Source organism: Propithecus coquereli, unplaced genomic scaffold, assembly GCF_000956105.1.
Source record: "Propithecus coquereli isolate 6110/MARCELLA unplaced genomic scaffold, Pcoq_1.0 Scaffold955, whole genome shotgun sequence".
In the NCBI taxonomy this organism is placed as follows: Eukaryota; Metazoa; Chordata; class Mammalia; order Primates; family Indriidae; genus Propithecus; species Propithecus coquereli.
Window position 1 is genome coordinate 199567 of NW_012155896.1, and position 16027 is coordinate 215593.

At 48.7% G+C, this 16027-nt stretch overlaps 1 pseudogene; it reads right to left on the minus strand.

Annotated features, from left to right (window-relative positions):
* Positions 1-731: 731 nt before the first annotated feature.
* On the minus strand, positions 732-2847 carry LOC105827045 (annotated as a pseudogene).
* Positions 2848-16027: the final 13180 nt, after the last annotated feature.

Below are 16027 nucleotides of genomic sequence, written 5' to 3' on the forward strand. Positions count from 1 at the left end.
AAAAAAAAATGTATCCAAAAACTCATTACCAAGCCAAAGTGATATAGATTTTCTCCTAAGTTATCTTCTGGGAATTTTATCGTTTTATGTTTAGGTCTATGATCTATTTTGAGTTAATTTTCATGAAAGATGTAAAGTTCTGTGTCCAGATTCATTTTTTGCATATGGAATGTCCAGTTGTTCCAGCACCATTTGTTGAAAAAGACTATCTTTTTTTTCTCCATTGCATTGCCTTTGCTCCTTCGTCAAAGATCAGTTGACTATATTCGTGAATAGGGCCCCTATTTCTGGGCCCTCTGTTCTGTTTCATTGATCCATTTGTCTATTTTTTCATCTATACCACACCCTCTGATTACCATAGCTTTAGAGTAAGTTTTGAAGTCGAGTAGTGTCAGTTCTCCGACTTTGTTCTTTTTCAGTAATTATGCTGGCTACTCTGTCAATATCCACAAAATAATTCACTGAAATTTTATTAATAATTGGGGTTGCACTGAATCTATAGAACAAGTTGGGAAGAATTGTTATCGTGACAATATTGAATTTTCCTATCCATGAACATGGAATATCTCTCCATTTCATTTTTTTTTCTTTTTTTAATGGAAGTTTCTGATTTATTCCAGACAAAATATTAGATTTGCCACTAAGAATCACCTCGAAGCAATCACTATCATGGTCATTACCACACAGGATGGAGGCAGGGCCACCAAAATGCCTGAGAGCCAGGGCCAGGCTTAATTCTTCACTTCTGCAGCCTCCTTCTCTTCCACCTTCTCCTCCTTCTCCAGCACTGCCACAATCTCAGCCACCTGACTGGTAGAGATGTGAACGTCTTCTTTGTCCACCAGCTCAGTCATCTTCATAAGGTTGTTGATATTGATCTTGCCATCCTTATTTTTATCCAGTGTTGTGGCCAAGCTGATCAGCTTGTTTTCTGGGATGTGTTTGATTTGCTTCATGGCACTCATGAGCTCAGTGATACTCACGAATTTCTCCTCAGCAGGTGAGCCCTCTGCCGGGCCCAATTTGCCAGCCTTCTGATCCTTCTCCAGCTGCGAGATCAAGGTGTCTATCCGCGGAATCATCTGTTGCACTCTTTTTGTCAGTCTTTTGCTGGCTTTAGATTTTTCCACATATTTTTCTTTGCCAGTCTTTGAAAGTTCCTTCTTTATCTCTTGCAAGTCCTCACTGTAGTCCTGGACCTCTTCCTTCAGTAGCTCCAGGTCCTCCTGCTCCTTGGTTAGGGACTTCTTTTGCTCCTTCAGCTTAGAACAGGCATCACTGAGTATGTCAATATCTTCCGTAGTTATTTCCTCTTCCTTCGAGACCTCCAGCACAGGGGCAGTGTCTTTCAGGGCTTCTGATGGCAGGATCACATCAGGCACGTGTGGCTGCTGATCAGCCACTGGCCTCCCAGGGGTGGCTTCTGCCATTTCCTTTGCTGCTTGAGAGAGCTTCCGCAGCTTCTTCTCCTGGTGCTCCTGCTGGACGGCTGCCTCCTCCTGCAGTGTGGCCTCCAACTTAACCTTGCTGTCCACCTGCTCACCCTCAATCTTGGACACTTTCACCTGGGCTCCCTTGACCACGATCTCTGGAAGGGTCTTCAAGGTGGATTTGAGCCGGTCAGCGGGGGAGAGGGTGTCTGGGAGGTACATGGCTCGGGACAATAAAAGCAGTGATGTGGGGATCTCCTGATACAGGTGCAGGTCCAGCCACTGCTTCAGCTGGGCCCTCAGACGGTCTTCTGTGACCCCAAGGGCCCGCATGCCTCGAGCCCCACACGCAGACTGCAACTCCCTGATGCTCAGGCTGTCCACTCCTTCCTCAGCAATCAGTTTGTCATCAGCCTTTATGGACTCAGCCTCATGGTGAGCTGGAAGCGCAGGAAGTTGTCCGTACCGATGGCTTGGAGATCCAAAAGCTCACACAGTGCCACCAGCTGCTGCCGTGTTAGGTTACCCAGGGTCAGCTCATCCTCGAATAATTTGGAAAAACGCATGATTTCCTCATTGCTGGGTCTTTCTACTGTCTCTCGGATCTTCTGGAAAAACGCAGAGAAATCTTTGGTGGCACTCCCCTTGGCTGCCTTGTTCTTCAAGGCCATCTCCTCGACGGTGTCCTGCAGAAACCTGGCCATCTCCAGCTTCCCCCGCAGCTGCTTCTTCAGCCTCTCCTCCCTGGTAGACTGGCTCTCAAACGTGGATGGCAGCATGTTGGGAAAGAGCTTCCCTGCGATGGGCAACAGGAACTCCATGAATGGCACCACCACGAAGACGAGGAGGGGCACCAGGCGGAAGAGGTCAGCGCAGACCCGGACAAACTGCCTGTGCTCCCGGCGGGTCAGGGCGTGGCCTCTGAGAATCCTCCAGAGCGTGCGCGCGGCGATCTTGGCGTCTGTCCGGAGCAGGCGGAAGCCGTGGTAATAGTGCTTCAGCCCGTCCAGGACCTGCTGCCCGGCCGACCTCACCGGCGCCGCCGCGGGGGGGCGCTGTACACGGGCCCACCCTCCTCCAGCTTCTTGTTCCTGTCCTTGGGGGACGTGGGGGGCTTCGGCACGGAGTCATCGCCAAGAGGAGGCGAGGCGTGCCGGCAGCACGCAGGAAGGCCGCGAGGTCCCGCGACGACCAAACATGGCGCTGCGGCCACCGCGCGCCAACGCTCGGGCCTCGGAGGCCAACCGCTGAGGCGACGGCCTCGGAAGGAAAGGCACACAGGGTGGACGGGAGCGCTGCGGCCAAATGGACCGTGCACGCGGCTCAGCAGCCGCACGATGTCGGTACAATGGAGACCAGCGCGATCCCCCAGACCACCCCTCAGGGCGGGACAGCGCCGCAGCAAGATGGACGCCATGGCCGTGTGCCTCCGCCGCCGCTGCTTCTGCCGCCGCTCCGCAGCCTAGCGCCCCCGCGGGGCCCGCGCACGGTTGACGAAGGCGGTTGACCCTCACCCAGCTCCAGGACCTGGCACCAGGGGCTGCAAAGTCTGGGCGCAGACTTCCGGGCACACACTTCCGGCGAGGGGGGGCGGAGGGGGGGGTGGGCTGCGTGTCCCTTTGAGCGTTTCGGCGCCTGCGCTCACCGTTTCTTTAGCTCATTGTACCCGGCAGCGTTGCTGTAATCACTAGTTCCAGTAGTTTTTTTTGTTTTTCCAGTAGTTTTTTTTTTAAAGTTCTTTGGCATTTTCTTCTTAATCATGTTATCTGTGAATAAAAGTAGTTGTATTTCTTCCTTCCCAATCTATATTCCTTTTATTTCCTTTTCTTGTCTTATTGCATTAGCTAGGATTTCCAGTACTATGTTGGATTGGAATGGTGAGAGGGGACATCCCTACCTAGTTTTTGATGTTAACAGGAAAGTATCTAGTTTCTCACTATTAAGTATGAGGTTGGCTGTAGGTTTTGTAGATATTATTTATCAAGTTGAGGAAATTCTCCTCTATTCCTATTTTATTAAAATCTTTTTATCATCATGAATGAAGGTTAGACTTTGTCCCTTTTAATCTATCTGTGCCTTTATATTTAAAGAGTGGGCTTCTTGTAGACTACATAGTTCTTTTTTTAAAAAATAATCCCTCTGACAGTCTGTTTTTTAATTGCTGTATTTACACCATTTTTATTTAAGGTGATTATTGATACAGTTGGATTAATATCTACCATGTAACTGTTTTCAATTTATTATACTTCTTTCTTTATTTAATCTTCCCCTTTTCTGCCTTCTCAGGTTTTAACATGATTCCATTTTCCCCCTCTCTTAGTATATCAATCATCCTTCTTTTTAAATTTTTTCAGTTGTCCTAGAGTTCACCATATACACTTGCAACTAATCTACGTTCACTTTCAATAACACTATATCACTTCATGGTACCTTATAGCAGAGTATTCCCGATGCCCCCCTTCCATCCCTTGTAACATTGCTAGTATTCATTTCACTTCTGCATACACTGCAATCACCCAATACATTTTTGCTATTATTACTTTTGCTATTATTAAGTTATCTATTAAATCAATTAAGAATAAGAAAATATAAAATTTTTATTTTATCTTTATTATTCCTTCTCTGATAGTCTTCCTTTCTTTATGTAGTACCAAGTTTCTGACCTATATAATTTTCCTTCTCTCTGAAGAAATTCTTTTAACATTTCTTGGAAGGTAGACCTACTGGCGATAAGTACCCTTATTTTTTGTTTGTCTGAGAAAGTCTTTATTTCTCTTTCACTTTTAAAGGATAATTTCACTGGATACAGGATTCTAGGTTGATGGGGGTTTTTTTTCTTTCAATGCTTTAAAAATTTTACTCCATCCCCTTCTGGCTCGCATGGTTTCTGATGAGAAGTCTTATGTAATTCTTATCCTGTTCCTCTGTGGGTAAGGTATGTTTTTCCTCTGATTTCTTTCAAGATTTTTGCTTTGTCTTTGGTTTTCTGCAGTTTGAACACAAACTGCTTAGGTGTGAATTTTATGGTATTTATCCTGCTTGATGTTCTTTGAGTTTCCAAGAACTGTGGTTTGATCTCTATCATTAATTTTGGAAAATTCTCAACCACTGTTACTTCAGATATTTCTTCTGCTTGTTCCTCCCTTTATTCTTCTTCTGGTATTCCCACTAGGCACATGTTACACCTTTAGTAACTGTCCCACAGTTCCTGGATATTCTATTCCCCACCTCTCCCTACCCCCATTCTGTTTTTTCTCTTTGCATTTCAGTTTGGGAAGTTTCTATTGGCATATCTTCATGCTTACTGATTCTTTCTTTGGCCCATCAAACCCATCGAAGAAATTCTTCATTTCTTTTGCTTTTGATTTCTCACATTTCCTTTTGATTTTTCTTAGAAATTCCATCTCTCTGCTTACATTACCCGTGTGTTCTGCATGTAATCTACTTTTCCCACTAGAGCCCTTAAAATATTAGTAATTATAATTTTAAATCCCCTGTCTGATTAATTCCAAAATCTTTGTGATATCTGAGTCTGGTCCTTATGCTTACTTTGTCTCTTCAGACTGTGTGGTTTCTTGACTTTTAGCATGCCTTTTAATTTTTTGTTGAAAGCAAGGCATGATATATTGGGTTATATGAACCAAAGTAATTAGGCTTTTAGAGTGAGATGTTACGTTATTCTTGCTAGAAGGTTTGCTATAGCTATAGGTGCCAGAAGCTTTGATTTCCTCTAATTTCCTTGTTTTATTCCCCCCCTCCCCATGGTTGTCTTTGGGTTTCCCTATGAATTCCTACTTAAAAAGTCTGTGTCTTGCAGCTCTTTCAGTTGTAATCCACTGTTATTGTACTGAAGATCTGTTGTGGTGGTGATAATCAGATGTTGGGAAGGGGAGGCATTCTACACTCTTATCATTTAATCTTAGTTTTTCAGTTGGCCTGAGTCCCTGGGCTGTAACCTTCAGGAGCATTCCTTAGCCCCCTTTTCTCCTGCCCTTAAGTGAGACAGACAGGAAGGATAGAGGGCTGGAGTTGTCTAATGCCCTTCCCTCAGGTCAGATAATGCTCAGGTAAAATAGTTTCCCTGGAGTAGGTAGACTTTTATTATAATGGGGATGTTTCAAAATGGTTATTTTTTCCCTTCTTTCTGCCTGAAACAAAGGGCTTTTTCTCTGATCTTCCTCATGTAACCCTGGTGAGGTTTCTGGAGGTAAAACCTATTTAAGTATTGAGGGGGGTGCCTACGATTGGGCCCCTAGAAGTTTTTAATTTTTAAGCAAGTCCACATTTAGCTTCCAGAAGTTCATCAAACCTACCATTTAAGTGTTCTCGACGGTTACCAGCTCCAGTGGGTCTGCTTCAGGTAGGCTGGTCTTGGCTGTGATTCTCTGTCTTCACCCATCGCCCCAGATTTCACAGTGGTGGTTTGCCCTGTGACCTTAATTCTCTGATGAAAATAAGGAAAGTTGTTGACTTTCAGTTTGTTTGACTTTTTTCTTGCCGTGAGGATGAGAATGACAACTTCCAAGCTCTTTATATATCAGAACTGAAACCAGAAATCGCCCTTGCTAGGGTTTTAACACATCTGCCTCCCAGTCATGGGACGGAGGGACAAGGAAACTGTGCTGGGGAAACAAAGCCAGGAGCAGCCAACACATGACAGGTCCATTCCGCAGACCCCACTGTCCTGCAAGGAGGCACCACCCAGGGGAGACGGAGGCCCTAGGGAAGGAGCCACAAGCCACGTCCTCAGGACCCCTCGGGCTCCTCACTCCTCAGCCAGCCCTGGCCTCTGGATCCCATCAAGGGATGGGGCTGGGTTGTAGTGGAGAGGGAAGCATGGGAGCGTGGGAGGGGGACTGAGGTCAAGCTGGCCAGGAAGACCCCACCAAGCTCTAGCTCCACCCCTTGCTGACTGCACAACCTTGGGAGGGTCATTCCACTCTGGGGCCTCAATCCTCTCTGTAAGACTGGAAAATAACAGCACTTTCCTGGTACAACTATAGAAAGGAGGACCATGCCTGGCACTGAGCAGGGCATGTCGTCGGTGTCATACAAACACATTTCCCTCTTTCCCCTACAGGAGCCCCTCCTGCAGGCGTCATCTCCAATCCAGTGTCCCTGCCATGGCACTGCCTTCCCTGACTCCTCAGAGGTCAGCGCTGCCTTCCCTCCACCACACCCCCAGCCCAAGGGCCACCCAGAGGAGGGAAAGAAGGAAGGCCGAAATAATCAAGTAGCTAATGTTAATGCAGTTATGTGCCAAGCACTGTTCTAAGCATTCTACGTGTGTATGCTGATTTCATCTGCACCAAAAAGAACGTATGCTCTAGGAAATATTGTTACCCTTGTTTTACAGAAAAGGCAAATCAAGGCACAGAGAAGTTTAGCACTTCCAGGATCACAGTCAGTAAGTGGCAGAGCCTGGGTTAGAACGCAGAGCTCACATTCCAGGAAAAGACCACAAAGGAAGTGAAGTCCTCACCCCGGAAAGAGGCAACTCAGGAGGGCGAGAGCATCTACTAGCCGTATCAGTTTGGCTGTGGGGTTGTAAGGGCTGGAGGGTCCCTCCAGTGCCCTCAAGTGCCAGGGTTTACCGAGGGGATGCTTGTGCTCATGAAGGAGCCAGAGCCCCCGTTATCCTGCAGTAGGAAGGGGCTCAGGGATCTGCCTCTGTGCCCTACCCCATGCTTCTTGAACTTAAATGTGCACATGAATCCCTGGGGATCTTGTGGACACGCAGATTTGGATTCAGTAAGTCTGGAGTAGGGCCCAGGATTCCGCGTTTCTCACAGGCTCCCGGGCATTGTCGGCGCTGCTGGTCCAGGGACCACGTTAGGAGAAGCAAGACCCTACGGGACTGTGCGTCTCTCCCGGGCCTCACTCCTCTCCCGTCTCCTCCTGCTTCTCTCACTCTGCTTGCCTCGTTCCCTCGTATTCCCCAGTTCTGGGTGAGAGTTCTCGCCACCCGGCCACCTATTAGGTGGCGGGACAGCTTGAGAAGGACATTTTATAAAGGAAAAGCTACCCAGGGAAAGGCCAGGCAGCCACTAAACTAGTTACCCAGCATGGGCCAAATCTATGATTCTGGCCTAGCATCTCCCATCACCTCTGAGCTCCCAGAACTGTGGCTTCTGGCAAAAAAGCAGCACGTATCACCTGTGAAATGGAGCAATGATCACAGAACCTGATCTCTTGGGGTTGCCGTGAGGATTAAACGAGTTTGCACGGGTACGGCAGTCAGCGCAGTGCCGGGCACCTGGGAAGCACTACTGAGCATGAGATCTCGCTGTGCTGAATGACTCCAGCAGATGCGGTTCGAGGTGGACTCATAGGTCATAAAGTGCAGTGGCCCTCAAACTGGAGCCCGTCGGAATCGCCCACAGGGCTTGTTAAAACAGATTGCTGGCCCCACCCCCAAGGTTTCTGATTTAGTAGGTCTGTGGATGGGGTGGGGTGCAAGAATCCGCATTTCTGACAAGTCCCCAGGTGCTGCTGGTTCAGGGACCAACTTTGAGAACCTCTGATCTAAGGGCAACTCCTGGCCCTGCCCCGCGAGGAACTTGATGGCCAGAGCTGGCAGTGCTAGGCTAGGTCATGCCAGGAGTCAGGAGCCTTACCGGCCAGGTGTCCTGGGCTCCAAGGACACCAGGGAAGGGCTCATCTGAGGCCCAAGGCCCTTGTACAGGCCTCTCCCACAGGCTTGCTGCCTCCTGCCTGGCCCAGCGCCCTGGCCCTTGCAAGGCCCCTCCACCCAGCTTTGTTTGCATTCCTAGAGCCTGCGTCAGCCTGGGCAGCAGGCGTGTCTATGCGGGCCGGCCTGGCGCGGGCCTGATGGCTGGCCCTGCGCTGCAGGCCTCCTGGGCTGGGGCCACAGTGGCCACGCAGGGCTCACTTAGCAGGCCGGTGACTCATGCTTCCTCCCGGATTCCGGGAAATGCCTTCCTGCTGCCGCTGCTGCTTTTTTCTTGTTTAATGAGAAGTTCTCTGCAGACTTCCATGGCAACCTCAGGATGAGAAGGCAGGGGGAGGATAAGGCCAAATCCATTCCCAAGAGGGGCCCCAAGAATTCCCGTCTCATGCACAAACACACACACACACACACACACACACAGGCACGCATGTGCTCGCACATGCCCGTGCACACTCCCACCCTCTTGCCAGCCCCGGCATGAGCCCCCAAACCCACCATGGAGCTTTGGTCCAGGAGGGCCAGCCCCAGAAATGCTTGCTTTTATTGAAAAGGAATGGCCTCACAAAGGCACGACTGTAGGAAAGGTTGTAATTTGCCCAAATAAAACTTAATTTGATCCATGAAATAGCTGTGGTTTATTGTGTAATAGATGTGCTATGTGTTTCAATTTAATAGAAGCCAATATAATAGGGGGCCAGTGGGGGCCTTCAGAGGCCCCCCACTTCCCCCACTCACAGTAGGGCCACACAGCCCGCCCTGATGGGGGATCCTCCACCAGGAGAGGCTGGAGAAGGGCTGGCCGAAGACCTCTGGCTCAGACCGTGGAGGCTGGTGGGAGAGACAGCCCAGGGACAGAACAAGTAAGAGTGCTTGAAGGAAAAAAAAGGAAAGAAATGAAAACCACCCTTTTTCCAAAGCAAGGCCGCGGGGTAATGTGAGTCTGGGGAGGGGGCTGCGAGGGCTGAGTCACTTTCTTGCCCGCTGCTGGGCGGGGCCGGGGGGCGGCCTCTGCCAGGGGCTGTGGGGGAAAGAAGGCTCGATCTGTCACCAAGGGTGTGTTGGGGGGGTCCCTCTGGAGAAGCCTTCCAAGATGGTCCCTGGGGCAGTGGGCAGACGCCTCAGCCCGCAGAGCCCGTGCGTGCGGCCCGTGCCAGGGCTTGGAGGAAAGGCAGTACAGGCCGGGGTTGGGGGAGCTGGGGACAGGGCTCCCTCGAGTATGGCGAGGCCCCCAGAGATGGTCCAATTCAGCATCCTCCTCCCCCCAGCCTGCCCTGGCGGTCCAGATTGAGGCCCAGAGAGGGTGAGTTGCGCGAGGTTAAATAGCCAGGGAGCAGCTCAGCTCGTTCTCGTTCCGTTAACTCGAAGTACACACTGGTGCTGGGTGAGGGATCGGGAGTAGGGTGGGATGCCAGGCTGGTTTTACAGACCCCCAAGAATGTTGATGGAATGACAGAGACCAGTAGGGAAGGGAAAGCGAGTATTTCTCCAAGCGTGCCCTGTGCATTATCTCATTCAATCCTCATAGCGACCCTGTACGGTAGGTATTGGTGGCCCCATTTTTCAGATGAGGAAATTGAGGCTGGGGTGGCGGCTTGTCCAAAATCAGTTACCCCTCGACCCTCTGCTGCCCCCTGTGAGTGGAGACAGTATCCACCTAGCAGCCCCCACTTCCTCTGGTTCTGGGGCTCTGATCCCTGCACCCAGGTTGCTCCTGATTCATTCTCCCCACTCAGTGCTTTCCTGAAACAGCCCTTTATTTGGCTCAGTGTGACCTTAGACAAACCTCTGCGCCTCAGTTTTCTCATTTGCAAAATGTGGATAATTACACGTATCCCACAGAGGCTGTTCTGAAGATTAAATGACATGCCATACAAGAAGCACAGAAGCCAGGCTTGGCATTTAACATGAATAGTAGGTACTCATTAGATCCATCTCTTTCAAATAACCCTTATTGAGAAGACCCTAGGCTAGGCAAGGTCAGGATATTAGTCTGGGAGGGACAATGACCTGGATTTGAATTCCAGCTCTGCCGTTTACTTACCAAGTACCTGCACAGACATTTATCTTACTCCGAGTCTCAATTTCGTCATCTGTAAAATGAGCATAACATTACCCACCATAGGAATGATGGGACGATTAAATGAGATAATAGATGGTATATAAGAGGTGCTCAATGGACAATAGTTGTTATTTCATCATTGTTATTTCTACTCTCTTTCTCACCTCTCTTCCATGGCCTGACCAACTGTGTGTGACTGACATGCCCAGTGTGATGCTTCCCCCGTAATCCTGCTGCACCGTTCCCCTCCCCGTAGCCCACCCCGGGATTTTTTAGTCTACCTGTGAAGTGGGGTTTCTGTACCGTGGCTCAGAGAACCCTCTGCATCCCAAGTGCCCCAGAAACAAATCACACGTGAATCCAACGACTGAAAGAACAGAAAGCAGTTACCCTGGAAGCATTTGCAGGACACGATCTTCTCTTTTGTTCTTTGGAGGAAGCGTCACCCCATTGCCAAACCCACTGTCTGTGGGGCATCAAGAGTGGCGAGAGCCTTATCAGTCAGGACAGGGTCTTCTAGGGGCAGCAGCCAGGACGCCTTCTCTGAAAGCCACGCGGAGGATGAGGTGCGCTCCACCAGCTTGCCAGGATTGTGGGGTGCGCCTCTCCCCCCAAGGCCCTGCCAAATCCCACTGGTGCCCACTGCACCCCGGGGAGCCCAGGAAGCCCCATTAGAAAGCTGCAACATCGGGCTTGGATGAGACTGGAGCCCTTGAGGACTGGACTTGTCCAGGCCCGCAGCAGATGTGTGTGTCCATGTGTGTGTGTGCGTGTGTGTCCCTGTGTACTATTTCCATCATTCCTTATTGACACGTAGCTCCTCGAGGGGAGCTACAGGGATGAAGGGAGGTGGTTAAGTGTGGCAGTACGCTATCAAATGATACAAATGTGAGGATTCATTTACTGTCATTTACTACAGTCAAATTTCAATGAAACAGAACACTGGCAGTGAGAAATGTTTAGTTGAGGTTCAGCACCAGATCCTTTTTGTTCAACATTTATTGTGGAGAATCTGCTTTTATAATTATAATTTAAATAATACATGATCTGTGTAGAAAATTTGAAAAAAATGTGGGAAAGTATAAAAGAAAAAGGGTGCAAAAATCATCCCAGACTCTAGAAGCCAGATATATTCACTGGCTATATTTTCTATTCATATACGCATGCACTAATATCACGGTATCCATTTGCGTGCATATATTCAGCACTTTATTATGCCAGGGACTGAATTCGGTGCTTCCTGCATGACCTATGTATACAGGTATACATAAAGTATCACATTTCATATATGTAGGCTTATCACTGCTTTTCTCCCATTCAGCACGGGCGTACCATGTAATAAAACACGTGGGCCAGCCTGTGACTCCAAGCCCTTGCTTATGCTGTTCCCTCTTCCTACAATGCCCTTCACCCCCTCCACGACTTAATTGTCAAATTCCTTTCTGTTCATTTAAAATAATGATTCTTATGAATATTTAATGTATTTATTAGGCTATATACACACATGGACAAAATGGCGTAGAGTGAGAATTGGTCCTCCCACCCAGGCCCAGCCACCCTGACCCCCTTGGGCTGCCTGTCTGTTGTGTGCCTTTGTTTCCTTGACTATAGTGGCTTCTCAGGGCTCCCACTCACCTGTCCCTTCCTCTGGGCTTTCCCCTGCCTAGCCCCGGCGAACCCTGCCTGCTGGGTCCTCCCCAAGTACTTGCACAGCACCCAGACACCCCGCCTTGTTCCGGCAAATGTGCCTTGGCATATTTCATTGTGACTGTCTGTTTATAGGCCTATTTTCTCCCTAGCCTGGGAGCTACTCGACGGTGGCCACTGTGTTGTGTTGGTTTCTGTGTCCCCAGTAGGAAGCGAGGGCCTTGGCACGTGGCTGAGTAAATACAGGTTAAAGGTAATGTTGGAGGATTGAAGTGTCTTAGGATGGTGACAGCATAGTGCCTGGAGCTGCTGCTCTTCACGAAAGTCCTCCAGAAAGGTTTTCTGGATAAGTGGTGCAGGGGAAACCGAGGAGCTGGTGGGGCAGGGGGCGGGGCGGGGAGGGAGAGAATAGCTACATCTTCCTCTCACACTACAGAGCAGAATAAATTCCAAATGGATGAGACTGTAAAATGTGAAAACAATGAAACCATAAACTAACTAGCATAGATTGCTCATGATTTTGATCTCTGGATGGGAAAGGCCTCTCCAAGCATAGCCGTAATGGAAGAAATTACAAAGGAAAAGATGCATATATTTGTATACTTAAAATTGGAAACTTCTGTACATCAAAACACACCATAAATAGATTTAAAATGAAAAGAAATATGTAAAGAGCATTTGCAAATCAAAAAGAAAAAATCTAAAAACCTCAGCGGGAAGAAATGGGCAGTGGCTATAAAAAGAAAATCAACAAAAGGGAAAATTTAAGTGACTGAGTATGTGGAAAAATGTTTAGTCTCATTAGAAAACAAAATATCCAATCAAAGTAGGGAGATGCTATTTTTCCCTTATCACTTTGGATAAATTGTTTTTTAAAAAAATGTCGTGCGCAATGGGGCTGAGACAAAGTTTGGTGAGCAAAATGCACATTCTCCTTTCCTGTGTTGGACTATAAACAGGGTGGCTTTCAGGAAATCAGTTTCTCAATATGGATCAAAAGCCTTAAAAACATCTATGCCCTTTATTCCAGCAATTCTGCCTCTGGAGATCTTTCCTGAGAAATATTCAGTTTTCTATAACAAAAAGAATTCTGAAACGGCCTAAATGTCCAATAATAGGGAATTACAGAAATGATGGTACGTCCATACGACAATATTATGCAGCCTTTCAAAACGAGGTTGAACTGACTGCAGTTGTGAATTGCAATTGTGCCTGGGGAGTGGGAGGCCAGATGGAGGCACGACTGGGTTTTTTTTCCTTTCCGCTTTCCATTTTCCTGGACTGTTTATCATAAGCTACGTTACCTTTATAAATAAAAATATCATATTCTAGAATGTTTTTAATTATATAGAAAAATGATAATTTGCTGGAACAAGGCAGGGTGTCTGGGTGCTGTGCAAGTACTCGGGGAGGACCCAGCAGGCAGGGTTCACCGGGGCCAGGCAGGGGGAAGCCCAGAGGAAGGGACAGGTGAGTGGGAGCCCTGAGAAGCCAATATAGTCAAGGAAACAAAAGCACACAACAAACAGGCAGCCCAAGGGGATCAGGGTGGCTGGGCCTGGGTGAGAGGAGCAGTTCTCACTATATGCCATTTTGTCCACGCATGTGTATCTCCCAATAAACACATTAAATATTTGTAAGAATCACTATTTTAAATGAACAGAAAGGAATCTGACAATTAAGCAGTGGAGCGGGGGGAAGGGCATTCTAGGAAGAGGGAACAGCGTAAGCAAAGGCTTGGAGTCACAGCCAGTAAGGCCTATGTGGGGAACATCACTGGTTCAGCGCAGGGAGGGTGAGGGCTGCAGGCTATGAAGAGCCTTATGGAGCTTGGTCTCGGATGGGCAGCCAGTGGACGGCTTCGCACAAGGGAGTGACTTGGCCAGGGCTGCATTTTAGGAAGATCCGTCTGGCTGCATCGTAGAGAGAGGAACAGAAGTAGCTCCTGGGGCAGGTGGAAGGACCCAGGATGAAACGGCTACGGCTACGTCACAGAGCGAGCACAACGTATCAGAGCCATGGTGGTCTGGGGCTGCCCCTTCCAACCCGGAAGCCCCTCCTGGAAGGAGGCCAGCCTGTGGGCACACGACAGGGGAGGATTCTGGGTCATTTCTGGCCAGGCCCCAGCCTCAGTGTGCTTGGCTTCCCTGGGAGTGACAGCCAAAGGTATAAAAAACTGAAGAGTCCCCAAACAACCAGTCTCCGCAGCCAGAGATCTCAGTCCAAACCCTGACTGTATCCCTTGCCTCCCTTGAGCACTCAGGCGAATTACTGGGGTCCTCTGGGCCTCATTTTTCCGTATCTGTCCAGTGGGACACAAGGGTTAGTGTGGGTGTCCAGTGTAAGGATTTCCTTAGAGAATGTCTGTGAGGTTCCTGGCGCGTGGGCTCCATATATTTTACATGTAAAGTCCAATCCCACTGCTCTAAATAGGATGCGGGTTTAAAAGGAGAACCTAGGAAAGGTGCTGCTCACCCCAAAGCCACGTCTGGGACTTCAGGCACAAGAAGGAGCTCAGGAGGGAACCCTGGCCCAGACCCTGACTGGCACTTTCCACTCTGCTCTTTCCCTCCCGGGCCCTCTGGCGAGCCCCTCATTCTCTCCCGGGCCATGTCTCAGACACATTGATGTCCACAACCAGACAACTTCCCGTTTTCCAAAGCACCTTCCTGCTCCTGAACTCATTTGTTCCTCACAACCCCTCTGTCGAACGAAGCAGGCCTTAGACCCATTCCACAGATAAGACAACTGAAACCGCCATGTGGGGAGGGAGTAGTAGGGATCCCACTGGCTGCTGCATGCTCCCCCCGCCTTCTAAGCCTCCCGAGTGTGGTGTCCAGAACCAAGAGACATGAACTGCCAGAAGCCAGGCACTGTGAGGCACATGAAAAAATTCTAGCACCTTGAAGGAGGGAAAGCTAGGGAGGCAGAACTTAGAGAGCACTGGAACAGGAGTCAGGCAGACCTAGTCACAACCCAGTGCTACCACTGGCTGTGTGACCTTAGGCAACTGCTTGACTCCTCTGAGCTTTTGCTTCTCCTCTGTAAAGCAGGCCTCAACCCACAGAAACTGAAGCATTACCGTGAGCACGAAATGAGAGACCTGATGGTGTGTGACTTATCTCCGACTCTGTGACAAATTACATGTTTTTGGAGAGACAAAGAGCAATTAGTCCAATCTGTCCTGTTTGTCCACATCATCAGTGGGTCGCATTTATCAACCCTATGGGATGACTGAATGCTGGGAGTAGGACAGACATCAGGGGTGTTGGAAGGTGTTTGGCATGGAAAGTGCCGGAGCTGGGGCTATCTCTTGCTATTTCCCATAACTTCTCAGTTTTTCAGAGAGGTTAAGAAAGATGGCAGTCAGGTGATGGTCAGAGCCATCTGGTGGGTGGTGCCTAACAGAGCAGTCAGTTAAATTTAAGGCACTTGCAACAGTTTCAGAGAGCTGGGCCAGGGCACGTTCCATCCCGAGGAAGGCTCCTGAGATCTAAGGTGTTCGCTTCCCAGTTGCTGGAGTGTTGCGCTTCCTCTACCGACACGAAAGCTGTGTGTTCCATTCCAGTCCCTACAACCTCACCTTTTTCCCAATCGTGCCCTGCTTATATCCAAACTTTTCTTCCAGAGGCGTCAGGTATAAGAACAGCAGGATATTTTTATAAAGTTTAACCAGAATTCAGTTTGAATCCCCAAGATACTCTTTTGGCCAGACTACCAACTATAGTTTGTATCAACCAGGCTGGCCATTCAGGGAAAGTAGGAAGTATTAATATAAGGCCCAGGAATTGTTAGGGCAAAATCTCAACTTTTCAAAATTGGTCTATGTATAAACTCCACCCCTTTCGTCCTAGTCATTATCCAGGAAATGGCCAAGAGTGGATGATTCCTTTCTGGGGACAGCCATAATCAGTGACCAAGCTGCCTTACTGAGGTGTGGAGACTAGGAGGAGAAGGTAAGAGAGAGAGTTGGAAACTTTGACCCACATTTTTGAGGAGGCCATTCAACCCCCAACAATACTATCCTTGTGGATGGCAAGGAGCATGCAAGGTCACTGAACACCTTGATGGTCAGCCCATTGTTGAGTTCTGTGATCAAAGGCACACCATTATCGGACTATGAATGGTCCAGAAAGCTGAAAACATGACACAGATTAGTTTCAAGGACCACGATGTTCCAACTGGAATTGGCTGATCAGA